This window comes from Anser anser (assembly GCF_964211835.1).
Source record: "Anser anser genome assembly, chromosome: 1".
Classification (NCBI taxonomy): Eukaryota; Metazoa; Chordata; class Aves; order Anseriformes; family Anatidae; genus Anser; species Anser anser.
The window spans coordinates 206,308,599-206,321,957 of record NC_139720.1 but is presented as its reverse complement, the minus strand read 5'-3'; the positions used below and the strand labels follow the sequence as shown (position 1 = coordinate 206,321,957).

General features: G+C 44.1%; 1 protein-coding gene across 14 annotated transcripts in view; it reads left to right on the top strand.

Annotated features, from left to right (window-relative positions):
- DLG2 (discs large MAGUK scaffold protein 2) overlaps positions 1-13,359 on the top strand; it is a 1,058,052-nt gene that overhangs the window by 61,896 nt on the left and 982,797 nt on the right. The window lies entirely within an intron of this gene.

The window sequence follows — 13,359 nt, the reverse complement described above, 5'->3', positions numbered from 1 at the left end:
GCACTGTAGATGGATGGATGCTTTGAGCCTGTTTCCACACATCTAACTTCTTCCAAGCTCAAAGTCCGATCTGAAATGTGGGGGATTCTGTATATTACTATTACACACATGCCTGCATGCTCACACCAGCAGGAAAACCGGTCTGCTGTTATCTTTGTGGTCATGGCCTAACTCTGAAACTTTCATCCTTGTTGTTCCCGGCGTTGCAGTGGCTGGAACAGGTGCCTGTAAGTCCTTGCTTCAGTTCTCAGCTCCCCTGCTGCCTTATTTTGAGACCTCAGCAAAGCAGAAAACTGCTGTGTGCTATTTTCCAGTCTGCCATAGGAGGTGTATAGCATCTATCTGATTAGCACACTGTGGGATTTCATCCAGTAATGTTTGCACACTCCTTGAGATTTTTCTGCTGAAGATAATTGTACTATTTTTCCAGTTCCCAATTCACCTGTGCTACAAAGTAAATAGGAGCTTCTTGAGATCACAATTACATGGCTATTTATCTCCTGACCGAGATTTAGTGATTCAGTGATGATGGCCAGTGTTTTTTGTGAGGGGGTTCTTCTACAGGCCTAGAAGAATCACTCTTGCATCTGTGCCAGACATGCATTTCTATTCAGGTTTTCATAGGGGAAATTAAAGATTAGACATGAAACTTGCTTTGTTTCCCTTCAGATCTGAACGAAAGAGCTGTCATGGGCTGCTGCGCTTGGTGAGATAGGCTGTCCTCCTCTGGCTGGAGAAAGGGAACTGTGTGGCTTCACCTTGTGCCGTAGCATTTGTTTATCAAGATGAAGGAAGGAAAGAATTTAGAAACTACCCAATGTAAAAGGGAACGTGGGATAACTGGAATGACATTATTTCCATCCATTTTAGCAACAAGACGGTCAGTGCTATGACGTCTGGATAAGGTCTAGACTTTGGGGGTTGCTCATTAGAGAAAAAGAGCAAATAACAGAGATGGGAACTTGACATGATACATTGCTTTGTTCCTCACAGAGATGTTCTGTCCATTAGTCCTCCCGGTCAAGGGTGTGAAGGGACTTTGCCTTTAGGTATAAAATCCATAAGACGATAAATCATAATCTGTTGGCAAAAGCCATTTGTTACTGAGTATTAATGTTGAAATAGTTGATCTGATTAATCTCTTCAGTCTTACTTCTATTCCTAAGAATAGCAGGATACCTCAAGCAACCCTGTCAACCTATTACATAGGCTCAATTCTTTAGCCTTCGTGGGCCTGTGTGACAGAGATTTTAGATCCCTAATATGTGCTTTCTCCTAAAGGAGGGGCTGGAGGACAGCAATCATTGCTGTTTGGGTTCCTGGGCTCAAAATCTTGTTTATGGGAAAAAAGAAAGCACATATTATATGTAAGTAAAGCTAAGAACTTCTTGTTAGTATAACTGAAATCATAAGAGTGTAATCATTATTAGGCTAGATTTACTTTTTCAGATAAATACAATAGTTATGCATAAAGTTCTTATTTTCTACCCCTTTCCCTGGTGTAACACTCACTCTTCTACCATTTCTTTGGGTCTTAGGGCTGGTAGCCTCATTCTGGTAGCGAGTGGTGTGTGTGTGTGTGAGATCTTTTGACAGATCATCAGCATCTGCAGTTGTTTGCTGGGAGGAATATGATGCTTGTGTTGATGGCTTCTTCTTCCTCCCTCCAAGATCCACTTGGGGCTATTTTTATATGTTTGCTAGTACACTTTTATACCTTTACTCTTTCTTCATTGGTCTGCAGCTCCAGGTTACTTCTAAATTTACTATATTTGGTGTTTTTTATGTATGTTAGACTTTTTTTTTTTTTAATTATTGTTCTTTTAGTTACTCCTAGAAGTAGATTTGTCCAGCTACAGGTCTGCATTTCCTTTAATTAATGTCTTCTATCTCCACTTCTCAAGACCTTTGCTGTTGTGCCAGACTTATATCTCTCTATACCACATCATTGTGTTAGTCATAAATATCCCATTCTACATAGAATAAATGCTTGTTATTTCTGTCTGTATAAAATTATAGCTGTACCATACAAAGATAAATGTCAATAAAATAAGCCATAGACACCTGGCCAATTAAAGAAAGTGTTGTGATAGCTAAAACAAGTTAAAACAAAACTCCAGGCAAGTCAAGAAAAGTTTAGCAAGAGCTAGTGACATGGCTCAGTCCTGAGGCCTTGAAAACTCAATACAGAGGTAACGGCCTGTTACTAGCGATAGCAATACCATATTGTTACAGGACTAGATAGTTATGGGTGAAACAAAACTCTGAGAGACTGGGATAAACCTGCCGCATTCTTTCTTTTGAGAACAGGAGCCAGGAGTTTTCTAGTTAAGGGATATTTTCCTGCCACTGACCATTTTTTTTTCCAGATCTGATTTAAGTGTTGACCTGTCAAAGATGCCTGCAAAATCCGTGAAATTTTGTGGCTGGGTGTATTGAGTTTACATGGCAAGGTTTTCATAGTGGGGGGTGGGCTGCAGGGGTGGCTTCTGTGAGCAGAGCCCAGCAGCTGCCCCCGTCAGATCACAGCCACCTCCAGATGGCTCCGAAGGGACCTTCCACTGGCCAGAGCTGAGCCATAAGCGACGCTGGGTGGACCTCTGGGAGAGCAGAGTTAAGGAAGGGGGAAAAAATCCTGCTGTGCTACAGCAGCTGGGAGGGAGGGGTGAGAGCTGAGAGAGAAGCAGCCCTGCAGCCCTCAAGCTCAGTGCAGCAAGGAGGGCAGGAGGTGCTCCAGGCACGCAGCACAAGCTCCCCTACAGCCCATGGAGAGGCCCCTGGTGGAGCAGGCTGTCCCCCTGCAGCCCACGGGTCCCACACGGAGCAGATCTCCACGCTGCAGCCCGTGGAGGAGCCCCCGGTGGAGCAGGTGGATGTGGCCTGGAGGAGGCTGTGGCCCATGGAGAGCCCCTGCAGGAGGAGGCCCTGGGCCGGAGCTGCAGCCTGTGGTTTTAAAACCATTCCCCCTTGTCCTATCACTGCACCCCCTGACAAAGAGTCCCTCCCCAGCTTTCCTGTAGGCCCCCTTTAGGTACTGGAAGGCTGCAATGAGGTCTCTCTGGAACCTTCTCTTCTCCAGGCTGAACAATGCCAACTCCCTCAGCCTGTGCTTCAGCATGGGAGAGGTGCTCCAGCCCTCTGATCATCCTCATGGCCCTCCTCTGGACTTGTTTTAATATTTCCACGCCCTTTTTGTGCTGGAGGTCCCAGACCTGGATGCAGGGCTCCAGGTGGGGTCTCAGGAGAGCACAGCAGAGGGGGACAATCCCCTCCCTCGCCCTGCTGGCCACACTGCTTTTGATGCAGCCCAGGATACAGCTGGCTTTCTGGGCTGCAAGCGCACATTGCTGGCTCATGTTGAGCTTCTCATCCACCAATGCCCCCAGGCCCCTCTCCTCAGGCCTGCTCTCAATCCATTCTCTGCCCAGTTTGTATGTGTTCTTGGGATTGCCCAAGGTGCAGGACTTTGCATTTGGACTTGAACCTCATGAGATTTGCACAGGCCCACCTCTCAGGCCTGTCCAGGTCCCTCTGGATGCCATCCATTCCCTCCAGCGTGTCGACCACACCACACAGCTTGGTGTCATTGGCAAACCTGCTAAGGGTGCACTTGGTCCCACCATCCATGTAACTGACAAAGATCTCAAACAGCTCCAGTCCAAATACCAACCCCTGAGGAACGCCACTTGTTACTGATCTCCACCTGGACATTGAGACATTGACTGCAACTATTTGAGTGTGAGCATCCAGCCATTTCCTTATCCAATTGGTGGTTCATCCATCAAATCCATGTCTCTCCAATTTAGAGACAAGGACATCACGCAGGAAGACACAGTCAGCATTTTGGAGACTATTAGATAATAATCCTATATGACACAGAAATGGTTATATTTACATGAGAGCTCTAAACATCTGGGACTTGGCTTCTGCTTTCAGTTTAGTAACGTCTCTGTCTAAATTAAAACCCACTTATGGTCAGGGTTTTTCACAGGTACCCAGGCCAGTGGGCTGTTTCTTTGTCTGTTGCATTTTAAGCCCTACAGGAAAACTATAGTTTAGATAAATTCATTCTGAGAGCTGGCATTAAAGGAAATGTTAGGACATTTAAAAAATACAAATTTTACAGTAAGAGTAATTGACAGGTCTGCTATGCTGTTCCTCTATCTGAGAGCGATTTCCTGTTGCTTAGGTTAAACTTTCCAAATAAAATGTCCTGTACCATAAGATGAGGCATGTCAGATTTCAGGTTGTTTGGCTTTCGTAGAAATGGGACGGAAATTGGAAAGTGGGTTTAAATTTGGCAAAGTTCAATTTGCTGGATTATTGATATATTTATTGTTATTTCTCAACAGGTCATTGCAAAGTTCTCTGTTTCCATTGGGGCAACTGCCATTGAGTCTAAATTCTCTAAACCCAAAAGAGAAAGAAGTTCCTAAATATTTGTAGATTCAGCACCTAGCAAATGCTTCTTTTCCCCTCTCAGCCTCCCCACCCGCACTTATAAAAGCCTTTTCCTTTCATGATTTGTAGCAAGCACTACCTGTACAATGGGATTTTTGCCAACAATTCCAAAAGGAACATGATTGAGTCCATGGGCACTGATTATACAAATTCAATCACAGTTTCTCCTCCTGTCTCTCTATTCTATATATCCCAAATTCTAGTTAATAGATTTATAAAACAGAACGCCACAAGGGACCATTAGCTCATCTGGTCTGATGGCCCATATATCACAAGCAATTGCATTTTATGCAGTGCCCTTTACCAAGCCCAGCCCTGTTTATGTTTGGATAAAGCTGTTTGCCAAAAAGGCATTCAGCCCTGGCTTCAGTACATCAAAGTAGGGAGAATCAGCAATTTCCACAGTAGTCTGCATCATCACTTTCTTGGTTAATTACTTTCCTGGTTAAATGCATGTCTTATTTCTGATTTGAAGCTGATAAACTCAACTTGATCGTCAGAAGTTGATCTGAAGTTATACCTTCCAGACTGCTGCTTGTTATGCCTTTCTCTGGTAAATCAGAATTCATGAATATCTAGGTTACTGTCACCACGTACCTTTCCAAGGAAAAGTAGGGGGATAAAGGAAGGAGTGTTTAAACTGAAAAAGCTACCTCACTGAGGCATTTCTTTGACTCAAGGTTTTCTACATTCAGTGGTTGCTCTAGCAAACCCGGGTAAGCTACCCTACTGGTGAGAGTTAAATTAATCCACCCATGGTATCTCCATGGAGTACCTAGCAAGGCATAAAACTTTCAGTTTTTTTCAGTTGCACAGCTCGAGGTTTACTTGCAGGAAAAAAAATTCAAATCTTCTATTAGTTGCCTTACTCCTGAGACTTGAATGGTCTTGCAGATCAGTTCAGTTTTCTTCTTGTGAGAATCTTCAGCTTTGTATGTTTAACATGTTTTCTTTGACTCCTCTGAAGACAAGGCAGTGGACCTGCAGACAACTGGATAATGATTTAGCTTGTCCATCCAGACTGAATTGCCTTCTACTTATCCTGCTTAAAAGTCACCATCCCAGTTATTCAATTTTTTCTCTCTTTAGTTCTCTTAAGTTTATGTTCAAGAAATCTTTTTTAATGCCCATGGGATGTAGCACTAAATTATCACATCATTTTCTTCCCAGATGGAGATATATTAAAATCAGTGCAACAACGTGGGATTGAGCAATTCAGGTATTTTGAGCAGGATCATTTTAGCCTTTCTGGTCCTTGGTCCTGCTGTTCATGAAATAAACGCCTTTTGCATATGAATCACAGAATCACAGAATCGTCTAGGTTGGAAGAGACCTCCAAGATCACCTAGTCCAACCTCTGACCTAACACTAACAAGTCCTCCACTAAACCATAGCACTAAGTTCAACATCTAAACGTCTCTCACCTCCAGGGATGGTGACTCAACCACATCCCTGGGCAGCCCATTCCAATGCCTAACAACCCTTTCAGGAAAGAAGTTCTTCCTAATAGCCAACCTAAACCTCCCCTGGCACAACTTTAGCCCATTCCCCCTTGTTCTGTCACCATGCACGTGGGAGAATAGACCAACCCCCACCTCGCTACAGCCTCCTTTAAGGTACCTATAGAGAGCGATAAGGTTGCCCCTGAGCCTTCTCTTCTCCAGGCTGAACAATCCCAGCTCCCTCAGCCGCTCTTCGTAAGCCTTGTTCTCCAGACCCCTCACCAGCTTCGTTGCCCTTCTCTGGACTCTCTCAAGCACCTCGATGTCCTTGTAGTGAGGGGCCCAAAACTGAACACAGTACTCGAGGTGCGGCCTCACCAGAGCCGCGTACAGGGGGACAATCACTTCCCTAGACCTGCTGGCCACACTGTTTCTTATGCAAGCCAGGATGCTGTTGGCCTTCTTGGCTACCTGAGCACACTGCTGGCTCATATTCACCCAACTATCAACCAGTACTCCCAGGTCCTTCTCTGCCAGGCAGCTTTCCAACCACTCATCTCCCAGCCTGTAGCTCTGCTTGGGGTGAAGTAACAGACTTTCCTCGGAAGAACTAAATTACCTATCATATACTATAATAAATAAAGAAAAAAATATATTTATCTCCTGAGAAAGAGAAATCACAGGTGGGAGGAAATGTAATGGTTAACATAGCAACAATTCTTGAAATAAGTGAAGTGAATAAAAATAAATGTGGAAAGTAAAACAATTTGCACAGATTTAAGAGAGTGGTAAGACAACTGCAGAGAAAAGCAAAGGAAATCAGAACTCTGGCGTGATGGGGAGCATATCTATCCATAAGAGATTAATTGAACTGTTTAGACATTTCTTTCAACATACAATGAATGAATAATGACTTTTTAAAAGAATTGCCTAATTTGCAATTTCATATTTAATTTCTGATAACTTTTGTATTATTTTGTTTTATTCTTTATTAATGATTTGGGTGCAAGAGCAATGTCATTTGCAAGACTGCAGGATGATTATGCTGTTCTTCAGTATGAACACAGATTGCTGAGTAAACCTGTTCTTGGAAACTGAAAGTTATCCTGCTGATCTCAAGAAGATGATGTACTTCTGTACAAGAATTTTATTTGTCTTATTGGCAATGTTATCTCATACAAGAATTCAGGAGCTGCTGAATCAATGCAATGTCCTATGAAGTTCATTTCTGTACTTAAAAAATCAAGCAAATAACATTCCAGAAGTTTTTTTTTTTTTTTTTTTTAATAAAACCTTTGCTTTCTTTTATTGAGCCAAGATCTTGGTCTCAAACGTGTCTTGTAACAATGAGTTCCACAATCCAATTCTGCTCTGTGCAGAATTTTTTTCCCCTCAATTTTGGAAATATCCACTTTCAGTTGCATTGACTGTACCTCTGATAGATTCATATGAGTCACAAGAGTCTGACAATGGCTTTATTCTACAGCCAAAAGGATATAATTTTTAATTTCTCTTAAGTTTCCAGAGGAACATGAGAACTTGCAAAGTACTGGTATTACCACTGCAGCTTTCTGTCCCCAGTGCTTACAGTTTTGCCTTGCAGAACCACATTAGTGGCAGAGGGTTCCCTTCCCTGAAACTGCGAAGTCAGAGCATTGGCTCCTCTCTGGGATATTCCTCTTTCTGGAATCAAACAGAGGGTTGTGGTTATTCACAGTCTGCTAGCAGAAAGATGAAGATGTTCTCAAGTCTGATTCCTTTTTGAGAACCAACCAGTTTGGGGATTTTATGTTGGCTAAAAACATCGGCTGTGTTCTGGAGAAACTGAGATGGGATGCCGTGACTGACTCAGCCAGCCATAATGCATGCTGTTGCTGGGCTGGGGGGGCTGCCCAAACCCAACCCACATTTCCATCCTCTCTTCTGGTAGTCCTTGAGCTGGGGCAGCTGTACAGGCAGGTGGTCTGGTCCCCAGTCCAACAGAAAGCTAACCAAGGAAGGGAGGAGGGGAAGAGAAGAGGAAGGGCAAGGGCACGGGAATGAAGAAGGAGAGGTATGGGAATGGGAATGGCAATGGGAATGGCAATGGCAATGGGAAAGGGAAAGGGAAAAGAGTTACTATGAGTTAGATCCACTTTTGCAGTCCTCAAGTCCACATGTTGGCTCATGAGCAATAATCTCAGACTTATGTGAGTTAAGGTGAAGAGAGTGATCTGATCTCTCTTATCCACTCGGTTTTATGTATTTCCATTGTTTTATGTATTTCTTCATTTATCTTCTTATTTCTCCACAGAGGTGCACAGTTCAAATATTTTCATCCTCTTCTCACATCAGCTTTGCTGCCCTCCTCTGAATCTTCCCTCTCTAGTTCTGCTATATTCCTCTCGAGACTGAGTACTCAGAGTTGCACATGGAGTTCCTGGGGAGAGGGAAACAGCGAGGTATATAAGAGCACTGTAATACCTTTGGTAGTGTTCAGGGTGTGTAATATCTGCATCCAAAGGACCGTGTCTCCTATCTTAGAGTCCCTGAGAAGTTCTCAGGATTTAATGATGTGGTTGATACATTGCCTGCTTAAATGAGCCAAAAGACAGCATTTGTGTGAGTATTCCCTCTTCCCTTCTTTCTACTTTCTTGCAGCTGTCATGGATATGGGACTGAAAAAAGTCTCCTGCTCAGTTCTTAAGTCCCCATCCCTGCCAGTTCTTGCCTCATGTCCATGATCCTTGGCCCTGCCCCGTAAGTGGCTGCATGTCATGGGACAGATCGTCTCTGACCAGCTCTGAATGGTGCAGGGGCAAGTTCCTGGCTCTCACACTGGCTCCCTGTGCCACCTACTGCATGTCATTGAATTAAATGGGTTTTTAAACTCATTCTGAATAGCTCTTGAATCTGCAATATAGACAGACATATCCAATGGGAACTCTTTTCACTGTCAGTATGCAGAATGACGCATTTTCAAGGTGAGAGCCATCCACTGTGATTCAGATGTGCACGTCAGAATGAGAGGAGTTGTGCCTCTGAAGCACATCCCTTGGACACTTCCTCACTTTAGATGCCTACATTTGGTAAGATGAATCCTGTCCTGATTCACAATCTCACATCTGAGTTAGTACCTTTCTCTCTTTCCTCCTTTCAGAGTGCAAACCTTTTATTTCTGCCCAGATCCAGCATTAAGGCACATGGATTTTCATTGGGCATGTCAGACATAACTCAGCTACAAATAAGCAAAGATAACCTCATAGATGTTGCTTCTACCTTTTGTTAATTGTTTCCTTCATGATATCAGGAAAAAGAGAGAAAGTGCCACTGTTCTCTCTCTTTGCATTCACTTTCCAAGTGGTGTTTGCAGTTTTCATTAACTTTCTCCTTTTGAATATTACATCTCATTTTTTGTTTTTATAAAAGCAAAACATTAGTGTCTGATATTTTGTGTGTGTATATATATATATATGCATATATATTGTTCTACATTCCTGTCATGAGAAAAGGGATATTTTATCTTATGCTGTTTGCTTAGAGCATTAATAGCGTAATTATTATCCTCATACATCTGACACCTGAGGGTTTTGCTGGCAATTTACATTCTCTTTTTCCCAGGGGTTGGGAAGGCAGTTCCAAGGACTTGATGCAAGATGCATTCATCCATCATGTTTGGCTGCAGAAATAGCTAGTTATTGCTCTTCAGAACTGTAGCCCTTATAAGAGGAGTCTTATACTTTTAGCTCTCTTTTCAGAGCAGCATTGTGTTTGGGAATAGGAGCTGAGAATTCTGGAATTCAGAGGAAGAACAACAAGGATGCACATGGTCTGGGCCAGCAGGGCCATGGAGGTGCATTTTTCTGCCCAAGCATGTTTCTTGACTTCAGCCTTTTCCCTGCCTCCCCCCATTCTCTTCAGACTTTGCCCCTTCCCTTACTCTCCTTTTCACTTATAGGCATTGACCCCAGCACTGCAGCGGACCCGTGCTCCTTCTCATTGAGAATAGTGGCGGCAGCACCCACAGAGATACACTTGACTCCCATGGCATCTCCTCTCATACAACCTGACCAAATGTCTCGGGGCTAATAGTGGAAGCTGAGATCTGCCATAGCTCATGTAGGAACCATAAGTGAGAAGACTACTGTAGCCTTCAGAAGCAGGTTCAAGGACTCTGGCATTTGGTACCAAAAATAAACATCAGCCTCTAGAAAATTTCATCACCAACCTTTCTGGGTAAAATTTAGAAATACACCTAACAGCTTCAGAAAGGCCGGCAGAGCACGAAGCTGCTTCTCTGTGTTGTTCTAGCATGGCGATAGTTGTCTGCTGCCACACTAGCACGATGTGAGATTTCAGAAAAAAATAGATAAAATTTAATAGCTGGTTCTTAGAATTAATGTTTCACTTTGAGGATTTAAGCTTTAGAACTTTTCTGGTCTACATTTTTATTTGTATGGTTCTGAATACAATGCTGTCTGGTTCATCCTTAGAGCAACTGTTAAGAAAAAATCTCTATTCCCTGGCTAGGGAAGATGCAGAGTAAGAGAGTGAAAACATTCAAATAGCACTTGAAGTCAGTGCACCCAACCTGTCTGTCGAAGCACTGACCATCAATGCTGATGGGAGTTAGAGAGCAACATGAAGATTAGAAAACACCTGCACCCTCATTTAATCTGGTAGGAGGTTGTGTAGGAATAGCGAATCTTTCTAGAAAAAACTGTCTCACAAAGGAGAAGTTTTTATTCATCAAACCACAAAAGCAAATTTCGGAGTTCTTGGCTGTGCACAGTGACACTCCCTAAGACTGACAAGGAAGGTGATAAACAGAGGGAGAAATGACAAATGGGAGAGAGACGGCTGGGATCTGTGTGTTTGGGTTATTTTTGTGGCGTTGCTTCCCTGGCAAGCTGTAAGAAACCATAAGAAGCATATTAACAAGGGACAAGAGCATCTCCTCCCCCATGCAGACTACACGAGTGAGCATCTGTAGTTGGGAGGAGGAGGGTGAGCTTCCGTGGGGCAGCTCTGCTTCCTTTGCACAGATGGGTTAGCAGCTGTGGGGACCAAGAGGAGGGAGAGGGACCCTCAGCTTTAGCCCTCTGTTTCTCTGCAGCATGCCAACCAGAAACAAGGAGCAAGCATGGAGGGAAAAATAATTTGCCGTTTATCTATACATGCTAACAGATGCCTCTCACAAGGGAACAAATTGTCAACTTCAAGGCACAGTGTGTTCCTTGGTTTCCTTTCTGCTCAGGGTATGCTGTGTCCCTAAATGAGCAGAGGATGCAAGGAGCCTTGCAAGTCTTGCAAGGAGTCTTGCAAGGAGCCAGGAAGACTGACAAGAGTGGAAGTGGTAGAAGGGGAGGTAAAGGTTAGAAATAGGGAGCAATATTAGCAGAAAAGATCCAGCTTGGAAAATGCAGTCTCATACATCTGGGGGAAAATAATCTGAGACTCAGCTGTTCTGCAGGAGAGAGATACTTAGAGAGCACTAGAAATGAAAAAAAACCCTAGAGATAGCAGTGGGAAACCAATTAGACGTGGGCCTGTATTGGCAGTAAAGAGTGTAATTTTGGGGCTGCACACAGAGGCAAAAACATTATCTACCAGGGAGGTGATGATCCAGCTGTAGATGGCACAGGTGGAACAGTATCTCTGGCTTGGGTTTATCGAGGGCAGACCGACACGGACGAATTGGAGGGATTTCAGAGAAAAGTGTCATTAAAAAGGAAAGAGCTGGAAAGAATTTTTACAGGAAAAAAAAAAAAAAGATTAAAAACGTATTTTATATGGTTTGGTGGTGCTTCAAGTGGGAAAAAATAACATTCTAGAAAAACCTGAAGGCAGTAAATAGCAAGAGGAAAAAATACATTTAGGGTAGCAGAGGAGCATAGATGCAGGCATAAAGGTATACAGGGTAAAAATGACCAAGAAGATCATAGGCAAGAAAATATTCTCCAGGACAAGACTGACTGTGAAATGGCCAAGCAGTAGATGCCAATGATGGGCCTGTTTCTGTCCTGCCAGCAGCATGGAATTTGACCGCAGAGTGTTACAGTGATGCCCAGGCCAGGTCAGGTGCCAGAGGAAGGCTCAGCAGCAGCACAGAGCTCCAAGCAGATCTCTCCAAGCCAGACACCTCTGCTGATGGGCAGCAGGCACAGCTTCAGCCCACAGCAGGGTTCTGCCTTTAAACGTCTTCCATGTCTGACGAATTTGCCCATTTGTGCTTTGTTGTACAAATACAGGTCGACCTCTCTTCTTCAGTGTCTTCCAGAGGTAGGGCGTAAAGGATGAGTGTGGAGCTTCAGCTTCAGCTCCTGCTGGAGCTCCCTGCTCTTTCCTTGGTCAGATTCAGATGTGTTATTGACTTATGTCTAACATGACCCCTCTTCTGCTGCTATAGAGAGCATTCCTTGCCCTCTGACCCATGTGGTGTCTCTCCTGGTCATACTAAACCCCACAGAAGTCCCCTTTTCCTGTCACGCAACCGGCTTTCTCTTTCCAGAAGGAACAAGAAGACAAGCAGACCTTATCTCTCCTGAGATCTTCGCCCTGATGAGAGCTGTGTATCGTCTCTCCCACCTCCTTTAGGACAAGTATAATGACCCAGTTCCACCACACAGGGCTCCATTTCCCCTGCCCTGATAATGTTTGTCTGTGGTGCTGCTCTTTTCCTCAGAAGCTCCATGGGGTTGCTGTGGTGGAGCTGGGGACCGACATTGCTGCGGCCTGGCTGGGGCTGAGGTGGGCTCCTGGGCCGCAGCAGGGTGGCGGGGAGGATCGGGGCTCCACCTGCGGCTCAGGATTTCCAGCCAGAGCCCTTTTGGTTATTTGTGATATCTATGGAGATTTTTCAGTTGTTTCTATGGAGACTGCGATGTCTTCTTTGATTGCAGCTTTTCTAGGGGGATTAGTAAGAGCGTGTGGCCTTTCACTGCAGCTCGGTAGCGCGGCTCTAGCGCCGTGTAGTAAGTTGAGGTCATTAACGTGTGATAGCTGTGTAGGGACCTTTGTGTCATTCAGCAATTAGTATTCTTCACTGATACCAAAGCCACAGAGAACAGTACAGTATTGCTAGGGGGACACTCAAATTCATATCTCCCATACTTTAACATAATGTTTATCAATGAATGGAAACCAACCCATCTTCACTAGGACAGGCTCCTTTGGCTCTGTTCCTCCTCCATTCCTTTCCGTATCATTTTATAAACAACAACAACAAAATAATGTTCCACCCAAATTAGGATTTGACTGTGTGGCTGTGATCTTGTGGGGGCTCAGCTAAAGCTGTTCATAGTGATGTGTCTGATGTCTCAGAAGTTCGGGCTGGGGTGGGGGGCTCAGCACCAGTAATTAAATCTATCTCAATTTTAAAAGATATTTTCAGAACTGCACCCCAAGCCTGAATACAGCACCACAAAGTTGGTGTGCTCACCAGAAGCAGTGATGAAGCTCCTCTTGAAGACAGAAG